At 47.7% G+C, this 18,745-nt stretch overlaps 1 protein-coding gene across 5 annotated transcripts in view; it reads left to right on the top strand.

Annotated features, from left to right (window-relative positions):
* The window catches only part of LOC106745461 (serine/threonine-protein phosphatase 4 regulatory subunit 1-like), a 148,194-nt gene that overhangs the window by 95,045 nt on the left and 34,404 nt on the right, over positions 1 to 18,745 (top strand). The window contains exon 1 of one of the 5 annotated variants that reach the window (XM_014621080.1): positions 12,820 to 13,174. The exons of the other annotated variants lie outside the window; for them this stretch is intronic. The gene's annotated coding sequence lies outside the window, so the exon portion shown is untranslated. Of the gene's footprint in view, positions 1 to 12,819; positions 13,175 to 18,745 lie in introns of those variants that run through there. 5 annotated transcript variants of the gene reach the window in all.

The raw sequence follows: 18,745 nt of genomic DNA on the forward strand, positions 1-18,745 counted from the left end.
ATTTCGGTATGGCCCGACGTTACAAAATTCTGTGGCAATTTTTATCACAATATTGCCGCCGTTTCCGCTCGGACACTTGCGCGTGTCATTAGAGGTATCATTATGATTTTCAATTGTATATACCGGAACATTCGAAAATCGTAGTTATTAACCAAAGAAGGTCCGTGGAGATGCACTTCACCGAGTTTCGCGCGTTTCGAGTATAATGTAAAATAATTCAAATAAAATGAACATTTTCCCGTGAATGCTTTCTCACATGTTTACGAATAGAAGTATATCTCATCACGAGCGGGTATCTTTAAAACCTCCGAGATATATCTGGGGAAATGTTTTAAACAAAAGTACCGTGATGTATTTGTATCATCTTATCAATCGCCCGTGTATGAATGATACGAATGCGCTCGAGCTGAAGAAAGGTCGCACGGCATCTCCGCACGCGCGCCGTCAAATACCGGGCCGTTATCGCGCGCGTATCGATAACGTATCGACATCCGGGTGGAGAGTAACTTGACAAATGGCGGTCGGTAAGATAGTACAAGGACCCTCACCATTTTTACTCTACACACTTTGCAAAAATCAAATTCCCGCCCGCCGTTTGCGATGTCGTGGGAGGTCGCGGTGGAGGCCCCGCGGTTACTTACAAGGTGCTATGTTCACATCGTTCCCCGAGCTCAATTATCATATTGAGTCTGGGGCCAGTTTCCTCTGTCCCTCTATAACCCCTTATCCGCGACATCCGCCTCAGCTGTTCTTTCCGGACTAAGAAACTCTCTCTCTCTCTCCCCCTTCTCCTTCTCCGGTCTTCTCCTGCTTTTCCTTCTCTCCGTTTATATTCGTCGCGTTTCTCTCACGTTCTCTCCATCGAGATCATCCCTCCTTTCTCCACCTCATAGTCGAGTTCGATCGACTCTCCTTTTCCGCCTCCTTCTCCCTGTCCCCCCTTTCTCTCTCTCTCTCTCTCTCTCTCTTTCTCTCGCTCTTTCTTCCTTTTTTTCTCTCCTTTCGGCTCTCACTCGTATCTCCTGCCTATTGTCGACCGCCTGCCAGCATAATGCATCTTAAACGGCGGCGCCTCAAAGATCGGCGCCTCGGCCTGGGCTCTTCGGAATTCTTCAATATAAATTAGATTCCTGAATGGGGGTTTCTCTCTCTCTCTCTCTCTCTCTGGAACGTCGGTATGACCGCGAAACGACGACGAGGGGCTCGGGACGGGGAAGCTTTAGACCGGCCAAGGAGAATTCACATATGTATTTATTTATCTATACGATCGAATATTGGAATATATCTTTTCCGGCGTCTCCGAACTTCCAGTTTCGATGTCGTGCCCCTCTCCGGATAGTTTTCGACGCGAGATTACCTTACGGAAGTCTCTCGAATTCTCTAAACTCGGTATAAATTAGGAAATAATGTTGTACAAATATCTCAGAGGTTATTTTTACCACGTCTTGTTTCGATCGGAGATGGTCCGATGTCGCAAAATCGTTCGTATATCTTTCCTCGAATTTACAAACACTTTTCACCCGTTACTCCGTTCATCTTTGTATATCAAATTCAATTCAATTCACATTAAACAAAAAATTCAAGCGGTATAATCGTGTCGAACTTGAATTTCGTAGGTTCGCAACGGACACGTAAAACTTCTTGCAGTTTCTCACTTGTATCTTCAATTGCGGCAATGAGAGATCGACGATCGGTCTGTTGTGCCTGCATATCTCACTGTCTGCAGCGTTGAAGATTAAACTCTGTGAGATTATACCGGTCTCAATGCGTGTCCGTGCCCTTTGGACCGGTTGGCATTCAGTAATGCACGTAACCAAGATCCATCATTATCTGAACGAATTTACGTACCGAAGCATGTTTACAAGATCGTAACACTTTGTAATTATTCGATAATCTCGACTACATCGTATGTATCGTCAGATGTGCCCACGTCTGCGCGATCAGTCGCTTATCTGCATGTTTAGAATATTTTCATGTTGCACTTATCGTTACAGCATAAGGCGGCACCGCGAAACGAGACATGCGATGTAGTTGCAGAGGGAAGGATCTAGAGAAAGCAACAGATTAATTTGTTATCATCCAATATCGAATTTCAATATGTAATAGTCGCCAGTTAACTTTTTCATTTTGTATCTTTTTTTTTATTCAAGATTGCCACAGACCTGGAAAGCCGGGAAAAGTCATGGAAATTGAAAATGTCAGGGAAAACCTAGAAAAGTCGGGGAAAGATGAAAACCTGGAATGTCGAGCTTGGCTTGCAATTCCCTTAAATGCTTTTAACTTAGTATTCTTTTTTCCAATGCTCGTTTATTTTTTCCTGACCTGAATTTGCATTCAGGATCATATTATATTGTTAAAATTTTAAGTTAACGTTGCTTCTAATAATATAAGCCACCTTTCCCGCGATCCCTGCTTTTAAATGTTAAAGTTTACGACTACATGCTGCTCATGGAAAATTCTCCACTGTCGTTTGGAAAGCACGGAAAAGTCGGAGAATTTCAGAATTCATTTTCAGTTTGTGGCAAACCCCCTGTTTTCCTCTCTTTCCTTTTCTTCCTCGAGTAACTTCAAAACACACGAGAAGTATCAATTTTCTTTGCACACTTATGCGCACGGCTGAAATAGTATTTAATAACCGTAATGACACGAGTGTTGAGGCTATTATGTCGGGCTACGACAAACAAAGCGAAAGAAGGGAGTTGACTATCCTTGCACGGTCTATTGGTTAACGGCGACTTACGGTAACGCACTTCCTCGGTGTGAGAGTGCGTGATATTTGAGCATCGCGTTACGCATTTACAGTTTACACCCGCCTTTTTCGCGCTTACCTTCCGCACGGCTGTCGCCGCTTTTCAGCAACGACAAGCTCTCTCGGGGACTCTTTCTCCCCCTCCCTCGTACGCAGCCGGCATTTAGAGAACCGTCGACTCTTGATCGATAATATTGGCGACGGGCGTATCATTAGATCGATATCGAAATGAACTCGCGAGAACTCGAGAGAAAACGGCACACGCATATGGTGTGACGCTTATGGGTGCGAGCGAGAGATAGAGCGAGCGAACGAGCGAGTGAGCGAGCTAGTCAACTCGCAGAGGGAAGTGGGTGAGGGCTGATGGGGGGCGAGATGGGGGTTGGGGCGGGGAGAAAGGAAAGTACCCGCGGCGCATAGAGAAGCCCACACGAGTCTGGCCGGATACTCACACTTCCGGTCCTACACATGGGCCGCCGGGGCGTTCTCTTTTGCTTCGTGCGAGCGAGCGAGCGAGATTAGCGTGTGCATATATATGTGCGCGTGCGTGCGTCGACGCCACTCGCGCGCACACGCACGCACACCGAAAGACAATGTCCCGACGTCACAGCAGCGACTTACGTTCTTCCTACGACGCGATGACGAAGCCACGACAGCGTCAACGGCAGCGCCGACGTTGTCGTTACAATGACATTATACTGTGTGCATTCTGTATGTGTGTGCATGCCTGTAGACACTCATACAACTCGCCCGTAGTACCACTACATCGCGAATTCCCTCCTCCTCCTTCTTGGGCCCTGTATATATCCTTCTGAGGCGCGAAATTACGTTTCTGAGACCACTGTTAAAAATCGTTATTTGAAACTCATCCCGTAGAAGGTGTCCTGAGGAAGCCGCTTAATTGATTCGAACAAAATTCTTATTCGGATATGGGCAAAACAAATGTTTTGGTGGTGAAAACCAAAGTTCGGTTCTCCGAAACCAGAATGAAAAAGGATCGGTTAAGGTCTAAGTTTAGAGTTGGTCGAGAGTTCTCTTTTTCGACCGAATCACGGTTACAAATGTAATATCGTGGTGTATCACGTGTGACTCGGCTGAAAAATATCGATCTAGTTGAAAGGACCGTATTAATAGTCGTTGCTTGAAACTTTCCTCATACGAGTTACCCGGGATTTGAATTCAGTTAGATCTGAATTTTCAGTTTGATGCGATTTGCAGTTTCGTAACGATACACGTGGCGCGTTATATTTGTAATCGTGGTTCTACCGGAAAATTCACATCCGATTCGAAATTCAGATCCGACTGTTTCGCGTGAAAGAAAGTTTGTTTCATCGGGCATGTCTGTAGACAGATTTCGAAGGAAATCCGTAGTAGCTCGAAGACACATCATCTCGATCGCAAAGTCGCGTTTTCGCTTTGGAGTCGAAGCAGTTCCACAACATCGTCTTTGTCCGATCGGTTCATCGCGCGATACCTGCTCTTTTTACGCTTCTACTCTACTTTTCGTTCCGACCTCCTCGTACGTCCCTTTCGAAGAATCCACCATTTAATGGAAATATCCCGAAATCCTCGACTTTGTCGTTCGCCCGATTCCAACGCGAGAGGTACAACAATATCGAAGGCTAATTACGGGCAAGGGGGCAAATTAACGACGCGAGCTTCCGTCCGGGATTGAACGCCGACGCGAGTCACTCGATGAGACAAATTTAGACGACGAAAAAAAAAGTGGATGCGCGAAGGTTTACGCGGCCTGTTTACAGAGAATCAGTTGGAGTGGTAAAAGTTCACGGCGCGCGAGCGGGGAGGTAGGGAGGTGCGGCGACGTCTTGCGGGTGTCGAGGAAGGCCGAGGGAGCGGGGTGCAGCAGCAATTCGAGAATCGGCGGCGACTTCCGGCGGTTCCGTTGACCCCGCTGCAAAAGTTCGTCGGTACCGCCGACTTGTGCGACGTAGAAGGAACGGACGTGCGTATTCGCGAAGACGAACACGGGACGTTTCGCGATCCCCTCTTTCTCTTCTCCTTCCTCCTTCCCCCTCTCTCTCTTTAGAGAGAGAGAGAGAGCTCCTTTTCATCTCGACCCGAGAAAGGACCACACAGTCGAACACACATTGAGTGAAACGTCACGATAATTTAGGTGAAAAAATATCGTATCTTTCGATTGTTTAATTCGTCAGGAAGGATCTATTTCTCGAGATTTTTTCAAGATTTCTTTAAAGACTCCCGTTTCTCGACGCAGTTATCTATGATTGATGACGTTAGACGCAAGAAAATACGCGCTCGAAGTTTTTGCGAAATACGCGAAAATTAAAAGAAAAATGTATCTACAAAATTATACTCGCAAGTAATTAAATAGACTTCCAAAATACGCCGGAAACTCGCCTTTTTCTCTAACAGCCAATCAATCGTAAAACTAACGCGATTTGTGACCTTTTCAGACGCATCCTCTCGCGTTAATTATAACATATTCTGTACCGAAAATTGAGGGATTTTTGTATAAGTTAAACTTCCCTCCTCCTCCTTCTCCTCCTCCGAAGGTAGTAGTGAAACAACAAAAAAACCATGTCGATCAAATTCGACTTTTTTTTTTCAACGGAATAAGTCATAGCTTTAATTACCGAGGTAATTAATGTTGAAGGTTGATAAAATCTCTCTCCTGCCGCCTCTTCCCCTCGACGTAATGTTTGTACGGAGGGAGGGGGGGGGAGCGAATGTTAGAAACTGGGGAGGGTGCCGACGTCGTGGAAACGTGACAACGAAGGCAGCGAACAGCGCGCGTGCGTACGCGCTTTGTGCCGGCGCTTCATGAATGCGAGTCCTCGCCGTGTGCGTGTGTATAAATAAATACACATCCACCTACCCACGCACCCGCGCACGCGCACGTATATAGGGTGACTCCGAAATAAGTGGCTAGCTCGAAGAGCGCAGTCTAAGCGTGAAGAAAGGAATCACACGAACACGTTGAAGTGCTACTTCTTCGAGTTTTTATCGGCGAGAGAAGTTCGTAAGAGAAGTTCGTACTTATAAAATTGCAGACGCGACGTTGTAACGAACATTCCTCTTCGATTAAAGAAACTGCCCGGAATGACTTCCTCCTCCGGAACTACGCATATTTTACGTTAACTTTGTATCGGCATCTCGTGGATTTTCAAAAGCGTTCAGACCGATTTCAGGATACCTCGCATCTCTTCAAGCAAAGTGAAAATACAATACCAGAACGGTCGTCCTACGTTCCGAATTGCCGGGAGTATTACCTTCGTCGCGAAGAAAGATACAGAGAGTGAGCGGAACTCGGAGAGGGGAAGGGTTTCTGTCTATCCGTATTTACACCTTCTTTATCATCCTTATCATCGGGGCGAGTGAAGTGCCATTCCTCGAGTTCGGCCGGTTTCCCCGACTCACCCTGTATGTATGAAGCGTGTGTGCGCGAGCGCACGTGTCGTACTACGAACCGTACGTACGTACGTACGGCCCCGCTGCTGTACATTCATGCGGACGGCGGGCGTATTTGTCGCGTAGTCGCCGTAGTAAGCGCCTGTATACGCGAGCGAGAGGTGTGCGTGCGCGATAAATGGAGGGCGCGATGAATGTACTCGGAATATCGTTGCCCCACACAGAAATCGTTAAAACGAAGCCGTCTTGCGTCTGCCCGCAAGAGCGTGCTGCGCCTCTCCTCCCGCACTCCGCCGCGCGATATTCACGGTCGCGAACCCTCCGGGGGGCTTTCGCGTAGAAAGATTCGTGTCACGCATCAACGTCAACCGCGATGATATCCACCCCGATCGATTTTTATCACACCGCACCGGGCGCGATGCACCGCCGCGACTCGTTCGAGCGGATGTAATGCTCGCGACATTTTTGCCAAAGCGTCGTCCTCCTCAACGCGTTTTCTCAAAATACTCGGTATTTCGTTCGGCCGCGAGAAGCGCGCGCGAATTTTGCGCGATTGATTTAATATTAATTCGACGTTAACGCAGTGAAATTAGCATTTCGTGCAATCGTACGAACGAACGCTATTGTAACGAGGGAACGTGTTTTCAGTTTGAAGAATGTGTCATGTCACGCCTAGCAAAAGGTTTCTTTAGATTTGGTATTTCTATTTATTTGACGAAAATTTCTTAATAGCAACAACATATAAGAAATATTATTTGTTTGAGTGGAAATTTTACTGTCTCATTCCAGAAAATTCGATTTTTTAACAGAAAGAACGCTATTATTTGAAATGATATCTTTTAACCAAATAAGATATTATTTGTATACGGTAAATATGTGAAATGGGAGAAATAATTTCTTTATAAGAAAATTATCTTTCGTTTCAAACAGATTTTTTGTTTAAAGTGAAGATACATATTCGTTGAAAGGTTTAACAATCCGTACTTATCGATCGAAAGATAGTTTCTTGGAAACATGCCAGTGATGAAATTTGTTTGGATGCGGTAAAATTTATGAGATTTGAAGGAAATCTTTTTCCCAGTGTATATCACAATCGTATATCGATCTTCAGTCAACATCCGTGACGTGTATTCCGCGCACGCGTTAAGCTTTACGTTGCAGTGTTAAAGCTCTCTCCACGTGATATCGCGTTTTTCGGTGTTACGTACGGTAACGGGCGTCTTCCGCGCATGCGCTTCGCGCAATAATAATTACGCTCATTGATATTTTTTCCGGTTCATTCATCAGGCTTGACCCGATGAGCCACACGCGCGGGTGCGCCCGCCCGCCGCACCTCGTCGATATCGCGCGCTTTATTAGAACACACACGGCGCGCACGGTGTTTAACACGCACGCTTACATTCCTTTCACAACGGACGCATGGATGTTTTCGATATTTTACACGGGGACAAAAATAGCAGCGCGCCGAGAGCGGCTCTAATTAACAACTCGGATTTGAACGCCCTAAAAAGAATCGTGGCGCGTTTCGCCTGACAACGATGCGCGCGACTTTGCGGCGCTTTCGTAAACCCGAAATCGATACGACGAGATTAATAGAGGAGACGGGAAAAAACGGACAGAGATTTATTCACTCGTCTGTACCGAGCGTGGAAAAAGACATACGGAGTGTCCGCTGTCATTTAAATTTTTATAATGTGATCAACCTTCGGTCCCGTTTTACACAGCTGATTATAAATTCCGCCAGATCGTAATTCCCCGCAATGTTCGGCATGCCGCGATATTATTCGCAAAACGCCTGTTTATAACGTAATGATTTCAATTACAGATCGAGTCCTAATGTTTCGGATCAAACGTGATAATTTAATATATTGCAATAGTAATTATATACGTTAAATGTAATGTAGTATAATATATATATTGTAATGAAAATTAACATCGTGATGAAAACACGGAAGAGAAAATTTCAAATTCTTCAGTTCCTTTTACAATTATTATGTTGTAAAATTACTCTCGCGATCATTATGTTAACGTTCATATTATATTCCTTTTTTTTTTAAGACTACACAGAAAAAAATAGTCTTAAATCAATGATATTCTTATGTATAAGCAAGAATGTTATAACATTAGCTTAGAAGATTTTTAGCCTCGAATTGAGCGCAAGTAATACTTGGATCAATACAAATTCAATTGAATCAAGGCTAAAAATTTTCCAAGAAGATTATAATATTCTTGCTTAAATATGAGAATATCTGTCATTGATTCAAGACTAATTTTTTTCTATGATTCTTGCTTATTTTAGTATTGATTTTGATATTTATCCGTTTTTGATATTTGATCCCCGACGAGTTTTCCTCTCAAATGAATAAAGACTGCTCTGACTTCAAATGATCCATAATTAAAACCTTGCCGAAATACTTAATCAAATATTCATATACCAGCTTTACGTCCGCTTCCGCTTCATTCCTCGCGTCTGATTATACGCCGCGCTTGTAACCGACCCTCCGTCGCTGAAGTCACTTCACTTCACTTCACTTCACCTCACTTCACTACACTTCACTTCACTTCACGAAGCATATATTCTACATAGCACGCACGCGTGTGTTCGCAAACTCGCGTAACCGCCCACGCAAAGAAACACCCTCGTTTGTAGTGTCGGTTGGTTGGAAGGTGCAGCGTGAAATGGACTATCGTTTCACCGTTAGACGCTCTTACTTACTTTATATTTAAATTGAAATAACTTTATGGAATTTAAATTCTTTCCCAGCGATGCAGATAGGAAAAAGTCAGTTTTTGTTTACCGTCGATGACAGAAAAGACGATAGTGCGTAGGAACACATATTTAACGAATATATATATTTTTTTCATATTCTTATTTCAGCTAAATTGAATCAACTCAAAATATAACTCGCAACGATTCATCTTTATTCAGTCTTGCATTGATATCATTAGAATCGTGTTTTCTCTTGTCTTCCTTCTTACAATTCTCATACACAGGGTGAACCAGGGCGGTCCACTAACAGCAGAATAAACTAAGCTAATCACGTTGCATGGTTCACTCTGTATAACAACACAGGGGGTGCATTCGGGGAGACGCTATTTAACGGTACCGCGTCATTCTATCTTTATTACTCTTTACATGTACAACAAGGATAGAATGAATCGGTAGCGCTAAATATCGTCTCTCCCCGAACGCACCCAGAGAGCGCCGATTTTATCGGCTCAACGTTTGAGTCAAACGCGCTACATAATTCGGACACGCTGAACCTATCATCTATCCCTAATAATGTAATCAAGGGTGTACGTTCGTTAATGATCGAGCAATGTAAATGCAACCTCATGAGTAATGGTACGCGTCTTTTTACGACACGCAGCTTCTTCGCATCGCGCGTACAATAATTACGCTCAAGCAACTCGGCTCATTGACTCTTTTTTCACTCTACTTCCCGTCGCCGTCGTGGTCCATTCACCGATCCCGCCGACCAAATAACCTCGAGTATCTATTTGTGCATTTTGCACGTATGCGTGTCCGTGTCTGTGTGTATGTGGAAGGAGAAGGGTGCGAAGGAGAACATCATTCTTGCGAAAGAAACAACCGTAGAACAGAGCACTAAAAATCGTGAAAAGGACAGGAGAGGAAAACCATCTTTCTTTCACTTTTCTCGCGTTATACACACACACACACACACACACACTCTCTTTCTCTCGCGACATATGAATACTACGTGAAGAATCGTGCGGAGGGAGGCAAGATGCGAGAGGAGAGAATTTCCTGTTATGAACGTCTTCCGAAGCATCTGCCTCGGTTCCTTAAACCCGATCTACGCATGAGCGCGAGTACTTTTCTTAAAGCGCCACTATGAGAACCACATTGTGGCATCTAAATAAAAACCAAAAGCAGGTGCACGCTGCGGTTGCATTGACGAGCCATGCTACGAGAAATAGTAACGTTGATTCATCACCGCACCGTACGCAGCTTTGTTACAATTCATACGATACCACGTGGGCGGTTTATCCCGCGCGCAGCGTTTTTAGAAAAGGCGGCTCAGCTCGGCCGAAAAAGGAGAAAAAAAGGAGAAAAAAAACGACGCGCCCCCGATGCGCCGGGGTTGGTAATCTCAGCCTCGGCTCTTTCGTGTATCTCGTTGATGACGACAGACTAGATAGCTTATCGTCTGACGTCCGCGAGTGCGCATATCGGGCACAAGGTACGGCTATCTTTGTCACGTTGCCGTCGTTTTATTCTCTCTCTCTCTCTCCCCACCTCTCGGCGAGATCCTTCTTTCTCGCGGATCCCTCCTCGCGTATATACTGTATATGCTTTACGGTCGTTCACACGGGCACGAGCGATGGAATGCACCGGCGTCGTCGCAGTACGCGCGCGCGCAGGTTCGTGTCGAGGAACCGTTAATGAATCTCGCAGCTCTCTTAGAGCCGCCCGTGCATTGTCGGACATCGCGAACGGCGCGAAGGGAAGGAGCAGCGATATGACGGAAGATACGGTGATTGGAACGGAACGAGGTTAGATCCTCTCTTCCTCGGCCGCCGGGAACACTGGGAGAAGAGAGAGACTATCGTTGCGTTGTTTACGAGCGGGGAATGCCCCGCGTACCTCTACGCCGGGAACATGAATCGCGCGTAGTACGCGGCCTCCCCGTGAAATTTCTACATTCGTTCCAACAGCGTAACTCGCGTGAGTCCTCCCTTTTCCGCTTATTTTTACCTTCGGAAGCTCCGCTACTTGGAATCATTCACTCATGGCTCCTCAGTGCGCGTCGCCAGCGTCGGAAACTGGAATGCCGAAGTTTCTCGGGACTGCAGCGAATGAAAATCAATTCTTCCCCCGTCCAGCCGTTCTACACTCCGGAGCTCGCACTTGCCATTGTTCATTTTTTCCATTTCCCTTCGAACAAATCGCTCGTCCCCTTTCTCTCGTTTGCAGTCTCGTTACAATCACCCGCTATTATTGCAAATTTGATGAAATGCGCATCTCGTAGACGCGCTCGTTAAATATCGAAATCGCACGCGGTCCGTTCGTCTTCCATTTTCGTGAACTTGATATAATTTTCTTACGAGCCTTTCGTGTCTGCTACGAAAGAGAGAAGGAAGAGGGAAAAAGGAGGGGCAGAGGGAGGGGAGCGACCAGGAGAAAGAGGTATCGGTGCCAGCAGACCCAAAGCACGCCGATACCGGCGGTCTCGGGAGAGAGAAAGACGCGAGAAAAAGAGAGAGAGAGAGAGAGAGAGAAACAGCCGCCACCAGGCCGGTACGCAGTTGCAGCTCTGTTTGGCGGCAGTCCGCTTCTGAGAACTAACGGGTTTGCCTCTTTCCCCTGCAACCCCCCCTCCTCCCCACTACTCGCGGCAACGCATCGCATACTCTTCGCCGTCCGTCCGTCCGTCCGTCCATACGTACATACGTCCGCGCGCCTCCTCTCTCTCTCTCTCTCTCCCTCAGCGTGCATCGCGCCTGCGTTTGCGCTGCCGCTTGCGCGCGGGCGAACGAACGAGCGAGCGAGCGAGCGCGCGCGCTGGTTTGCCGCGTCGTGCGCAGTAGCGATCGCGCATCTGGCGTCTGCGCGCTGGCGCGCGAGCGTGACGCACTGGTGATCACTCTTAGTGTGGCGCGAGCCGTCGTGCGGGCCGGTACCTCCGTCCTCGTTCGTTCTTCGCGACACGGCGTCTGTCCGGACGGCACCGGAGACGCTCGGTTTCTTTTTCCTCTTCCACCGCCGTTCGCGACCATACGGAACACGCGCGCGCGCGCGCGTGTGTGTCAGTGCCCCGCACCGACTCTCCGGTTTAATGTACTGTGCGATCATGATGGAGCAATTATCGGCGCGCTCCTATTATTATTATTATCATAGGCCAGTACCGGCGCGATCAGCGAGATATATTCGGCGGAGAATAGAAGCCGCGAATCGTCGCACGGTGCGGACGTGCGAGAGGAGACATCGGAAGGCGGCGCGCGTGGTATGAAGAAACGACGAAGGCGAGGATAAGGTGGATTTTTGCATTTTTTTTCTTCGTTCCAAGACCACATCACGCTACTTCCGATATCGCTGAGGACACGCGTCGTGACGAAGAAGAGGAGAGATGCGTCGACGTGCTACGAGAGGAAGAGAGAGGGGAGAGGGGGGGGGAGAAGGGAAGAGGAGAGGCGCCGCAAGCTGCACGTGAAATGGAAGCGCGAGTGTGAAACACCGCGGAAAACTCTCACGGAAGTCGTTTCTCAGGCTGGGTCTCCCACGTATTTATCAACCGAGCGCTAACGATCGGATATCGTGACGCGGGCGCCATGCGGGTGACGAAACCTCTACGGTGCGCGCGTTCGCCCATTCGCCACGCCGCGGTGGTACGTCCGTCCGTCCGTCCCGCTCATCCATCCATTCGTCTATTCGTCCGTGGTTCCTTGAAAACGCGCTAGTGACACGCCGTATGCGTGTCCGACAAACGGGGCAACGTTGTTCCCGACCTCGCGGGAGGAAATCCGCTCTCGTTCACCGCTGAGACCCTATATATAAATCGAATGGGCATGGATCGGAGGCCGTCGGAAAGGGAAAAGGAAAGAGAGAGACGGATTCTCCCCCAAAACGTCCCGAAATAACGGAACAAAGAAAAGGCCATCGTGCGACGTGGTTTCCCTTTTTTTTTCCCCTTTTTTTTTCCACCGATAACCGCGGATTGTTTCTTCTGCCATTTGAGATACTAATGGCCACCGTAATGCAATCACGCTATATACTACGGTGCGCCATAGTGCCGCGGAGACTTCCGGCCCGCCACAGGAAGCGAGACACACGTGTTCGGGCGTGTGTGTTCCCATAATACGATCGCGTCCCCCTCCGCTCCCTGCTTTGTCCCCTTCCCCCCGTTGGCTCCTACTCTACAATACGTTTTGCATTCGACGGTCCTCGGGGAAAAGAAGGAAAAAAAACGGACGCACCGTTCGTTCGCTCGCTCGTCGCAACATGCACGAAGAAAAGTGAAACGGAACTATGAGCGAGGAAAAACTGGCATTAGAAAGATAACATCGATATGAGTACGTACGTAACGCTTCTCATTACCTTTGCACGCTTCTAATTGCCTCTTTAACCACATTCTTTCCTGAGAATATACGATGAGTGGGGGGGGGAAGGGAGGGGGAGATGACTTTACACGTATGGTCAAAAGTATGAAAGGTAGTAAGTATCGCACATGAGTTTGTTTAAAAAAATTATTTAAGGTGCTAAAATGCACACATCAACGTAAGAGAGAAGATGAGTAAACGAAAAATATCTTCTGTAATTTTCACGTTACTAAGTCTGTGAATAATAAATAATAAGAAGTAATAGGCAAGTAAGAATAGAACGCTGATGTGAGACCGAGTGTATTGTCAAAATTATTGTAATGTACAAATATTAATTAGAAAAGTCATACGTTTCCCGTTCATATACATGTCCCGTTTCGGACCATCTTCAGCGAGAATTTACATTAAAGATTTAACAGATTTTGCAACGAAAAGTCCAAAATACGTAAATGATGCACAAAACAGAAAATACGTCTTAAGCCGCAGTTGTCGTTCCAGTAAGAGTTTTAATCACAAAACACGGCTGATTGAACTTGAAGTATGCAACATTGAGCATTTCGGAAAAAGGCCAAACTGCGCTATCATGTCTCAAGATACCGCCTGTCGGACACCAATTTAAGTCCAGGACTGAGAAATTTCATCCGAAAAGATTTGCGTTTATATTTGTTAAAATTCACGTGAATTTCGTGTGAAGTTCTGTGAATTTTAACGCTATAAATGCGCACGCTTCTCGCAATCGAGATAGGAAAATTCATGAACTTATTTTCGGAAACGCGTCGTTTTTGTGCAACGCATTTTTCTCTATATCATATTCACAACATTTCAAAGTTTCATGCTTACCGTTGAAACGTTTCATTCTAACAATGGGAGCACAGCTTTTCTGTCTGGCAATGTTATATGAATGTATCTCCAATATTACATTCATATTTCTCTCCATAGAAGAGACTTCCGTCTTTATTCGTCTCGGATTACGTGCCGCTTAATTGATCGAAATACATTTTTTCTCCCCCATACGATCGTGTTATGAATGAATTTATGACGTTACATTCATATTTCCCGATGTGGCCGTACCTCCGCCATACAGAGGTTCTCAGTCGTGATCGTTTCCGCAATCGTTCGATTTTCAATCTCAATTTTCACTCTCAGCCCCGAAAAATCGTGAGGACGCTTGAATTGATCGAAACACGCATCCACGGCTCGACAAAATCCGCTCTCAGAATCGCAGAGATCTCTTAAACTTTGCCCTTTCTCCCGACGGGGCCAGAATATACAAACTGCAACTCTGAACATTTATTCCGCTCATTTACACGATATCGATAACATGTGTTAAGATAGACGCGAAGTAACCGCAAACAGCGATTAAAAAACGCAGGTATAATTGGCCGAATCGATCTCGACGCGTCGACGATCCGCGTTTTCGCGCGGAACTATGTGAAAAATGTGTCTGTGCAAAATTATTATCGCCGAATGTACATCACGCGGTCGTGTAACGAGATTGCGAATGTAACGGGCACGGAATATCGGAGTGACGCAAATTATACTATCTCAAAACACACTCGCGAGCGAGAGAATCCGCGCGGTCAGTCGCGTTTGTAAACGCGCGCGACTCGGCCAGAATGCATCCTTTTGTAGTGCTCATCACATTCCTGAATATCATTGCCGTGCATTTTTTCGCGTTCGGCCTGCGTGAGTCCTCTACTCACCTTCCCCCCCCCCCTTCTCCTCCGCACCACCCTTTCTCTTCTCCCGTTTTTGCGAGAGAATTGAAACCGGTATAATTTCGGTGAGTTTGAGATTCCGGCTGGTAGCGTGCAAAAACAATCACCACGTTCATTCGCAACGACACGCGTGAGGCCCCCCCCCCCCNCCCCCCCCCCGTATTCACAGCATTAGAAATTGCCGGACTCTCGACGAGTGGAAATTCGCTCGCAGTCGGAAATTACACCGAGAATTATATCGATCCCTCGCCGTGAGCGAAACTAACTATTCGCATTCCGAGGTTCGCGCTGGACGGAAGGCGGAGAGCCATGTGTGTGTAGGTTCCGCCAACACTTTTTCTTCCTACGACATTTCCTTTCCCCTCTTTATCTTATCTACGACGTTTTCTTTCCCCCTGCGTTTTCTTTATCGCAGAATCGTCGCACGGTTCGTCGTCGTTTCGATCGCGCGAACGCTCCCCCTCCCCGTGTCCTCTCTCTCTCTCTCTCTCTCTCTCTCTTTTTCTCTTTGCTCCTCGGCGCGCTTTAAATTCTACTTAATTTCCGTAATTGGTAACGAGTCTCGCGCGCGGCGGCACTCGCCGGCGAGTAGGAGCTGCGAACGCTCGGCTCGCAGCGCGCGCGCGCGGCCCTTTGTTTTCTACAGTCCCGTCTCTTTCACGGGCCCCCCTCGTTACTGCTCGGACGACGGCTCGTTCTCTCGCCTTCGTTCGTGTTCTCGCAAAGCTCGGCTGAGCGTGCGCACCGAGAGATATTCTCTAGATATTCTTACGTGTATGCTGGTATTATGGTTAGGTGGTGGGCCCCGATCTCTCTCTCTCTCTCTCTCGCCGCCGCGAGTCGTGAATGCGTGGTGCCGTAGGAGGCTGAGTTAAGGACAGGTACCGGTGGTGGTATGCCGTCGTCTCTCTTCTCGGGCCGACCGCCTGCGAGTTTCGACCTCCGTGTTTCGTGCCTCTCCCAGATGAAATCCAAACACTCGTGTGACGCGCCGCGCGAAAGCACGCCGGAACGTCTTTGTGAATAACAAGAACGCGGGGAAAGGTGTCGCTCGCGCGCAACGGTCATCGAGCTGGCCCGTATTTATCGGGATTAGAAAGTAATAAGGCTCTGACACACACACACTCTCTCTCTCTCTCTCTCTCAACACTCAACAATTCAAATTGGCTGTGAAGAATCAAATGCAGGATATTAACGAATTTTCGAATTTCTTCGATACGATGTCGCCGACTGAAGTCGACAGACGCCAAGCGCTCACGTTTTAAGAGCCCATATTGACAATCGATATTCGTGACATTTTTCAGTTGAATCGCAATTACAAATCCAACATCACGTGTATCATATAATTCAACTGAGAAGCTCGGATCCGACTCTAAATTCAAATCCAAGGTGCTCGACTATTTAACGCAGGGTCTAGGAAAGTACGTAAGTATCTCAGTTCTAGCTTAGCGACGAGATCCAAACGTTAGAAAATCAGCGTTGGAACCGGTGAATACGTCCGCGTAAGGCGCGCGGAATGTCTCCGTCGAGATTTGTTCGACCGTATCTCGGGCAAAGAACTCGATATTTTTTTCAACGCGTTTACGTTTACGACGCGATCGTATTAGCGCGAAATATCGCGTCGATACAACCGACTGAATTGGCGACGCGGGAAGAAGATCGCGTTCTATAGCTGCACACACACACACACACACCATCATTTCGGGGCCACGGTCCGTGCCTTGTTTACGTCGCCGTACAGAAGGGCCCTCCGGGGCCCGAGGCGAAGGGGTCTGGGCAGCGTGAGAGCGGGCGCCTTCGCTGTGGAGCATTTAGCACTGTGGGCGCTCCTCGCTGCCTCTCCTTCCCTCTTCGTCTCGTCTCTTTGCTCTTTTCATCCATCCCCGGCGCTCTTTCTCTCTCTCTCTCTCTTTCCTTCTCCCCCATTCCTCTCTCCGTCTACCTCTCTCCTTCGCAACGTCGCCGCTATCGGCGCCTACTCTCTCTCTCACTTCGCGAATTTCCTTGCTCCGCAAATCCCACCTTTTTCTTTTATTATCCTACTTATCGTACCGTTCTATTTTCTACCTACGCGTGTAGCTACGTCGCACGGAGATCAAACGGCACCGACCCTCGTGTATTTATACACTCATAGATGTTGGGAAAGATTTATGCGGAAGCTAGACGAGCCTAGGGATGGCCGCGGAGACTGATCAAAATTAATACCGAGCGCTCACGTAGGGCGGTACTTAGTAGCGCAAAACTATAACTTAACGATCGAGCGAACGAGAAATATAATCATTGCACGCTTGTTTAGTAACTTGGCTGGAGGTTCTACAAATATATAAGTGCGAACGGCCGGACTAATGATAGTAGACGGGTTCGAAAGACCGAACGCGAGGACAAAGTGTTGATACCTTCGGCCGTAACGAACATTGTTAAACTCTATAATGAGAATTTAAGCTCTAAGTCTGAAGAAACTGACCGATCACAGTCGAACGTGAGGGGAATAATCGGCCGTGATTGGACAATTTCTTAAGGCTTCGAGATCTTGAATTCTCGAGCCCGCTTCACGGTCATCTCCGTGTTGCCACAACCGTGTGGCCCACGACCCACAATGAGACGCGCGCGCGAATGATCACAAAGCTCGGTATTCTTAGAGGACTCGTGTGTCCCCGAATACTCGATAAACATCGCGTACTCGCACACACGTGCGCATACGTACGCATGCACGCATACACACGGAGGAGCGTTCCTCCGTCTTCCTCGGACTCTCTCGTCCTCTCCTCTTTCAACGAGGGCAACGAGGCCGGCCCGGCGGTGCCTCCGATGTGTGCATGTGCACACTACCAGGACGGACGAACGGAGTGTCTGAGCGCGGCCTGGCCGCCATAACAGAGCGGAATGCATGAGAACGCGGAGCTACTGACCCTCTCCCCCGTTCCTCCTCCACCCTGCCGTCCCCTCCCCTCCCTACTCCTGTACCCCTCTCTATGTCTCGTTCTCTCGTACGTCCCGTAACCCCTCGAAGGATCCCCCTTCCCTCTCCTCCCCCTCCTCGTCATCCTTTCCTCTTCCTTCTCCCATCGACCACGTTTCTCTCGCTCTCGCTCTCGTAGTCGGCGGAGAGGCTCACCTCCCTTTAATCTCCATATCAATCTCTCTCTCGCCGAAACCGCGCCAGCTTTTTAATTGCACCGATTCGAAATTGTACCGACAGCGCGCGGAGGCTCCTATCTCTCTCTTTCTCTCTCTCTGTTCTATTCCGCTCCGCTCAATTCAGCCCTGTTCAGCTTTGCTCTATTTTGTTCAGCCCGGCTCGGTTTAGCTCCGCTCGCCTCAACCGCGCCCGACTCTCTGTTCTGTTCAGCCGAGCTCTCTGCCCTGTGTTATGTTGTGTTTATGTTCTATTTTGTTCGGCTCGGCCAGCTGGTTATTCTCGTCGCGTCACGATATGAATAACGATACGAGTGCGCGCGTCTTTTGACGCTCGCGTCTTACTCTCCTCCTCGTGCCGTTAATTCGGCCGAGCGCGCACATAATTGACTCGTACGGGCCGTAATGCGCGCGCTTCGTCGGAGATAAGGAGAGAGAGAGAGAGAGAGGCAAAAGATGTATCCGCGCGCTGCGTACAATTATATGTTTGACAAGTCGAAGAATTCAAGGTGATTTTAAAGCACTCGTGTGTACGAAATATTCCACTCGGTAATTAAAACGAGACGATGGTACTCGCGTACTTCAGCGAGGTCAGATTTAATGAAAAGCGCGTCTATCTTACATTCACGCAAGCCTAATATCAAGTGATTTTGTTTACCGAGACAGGAAAAAAAACAATTATATATATATA

Source organism: Dinoponera quadriceps, unplaced genomic scaffold (genome assembly GCF_001313825.1).
Source record: "Dinoponera quadriceps isolate SergipeBrazil2010 unplaced genomic scaffold, ASM131382v1 scaffold1280, whole genome shotgun sequence".
Classification (NCBI taxonomy): domain Eukaryota; kingdom Metazoa; phylum Arthropoda; class Insecta; order Hymenoptera; family Formicidae; genus Dinoponera; species Dinoponera quadriceps.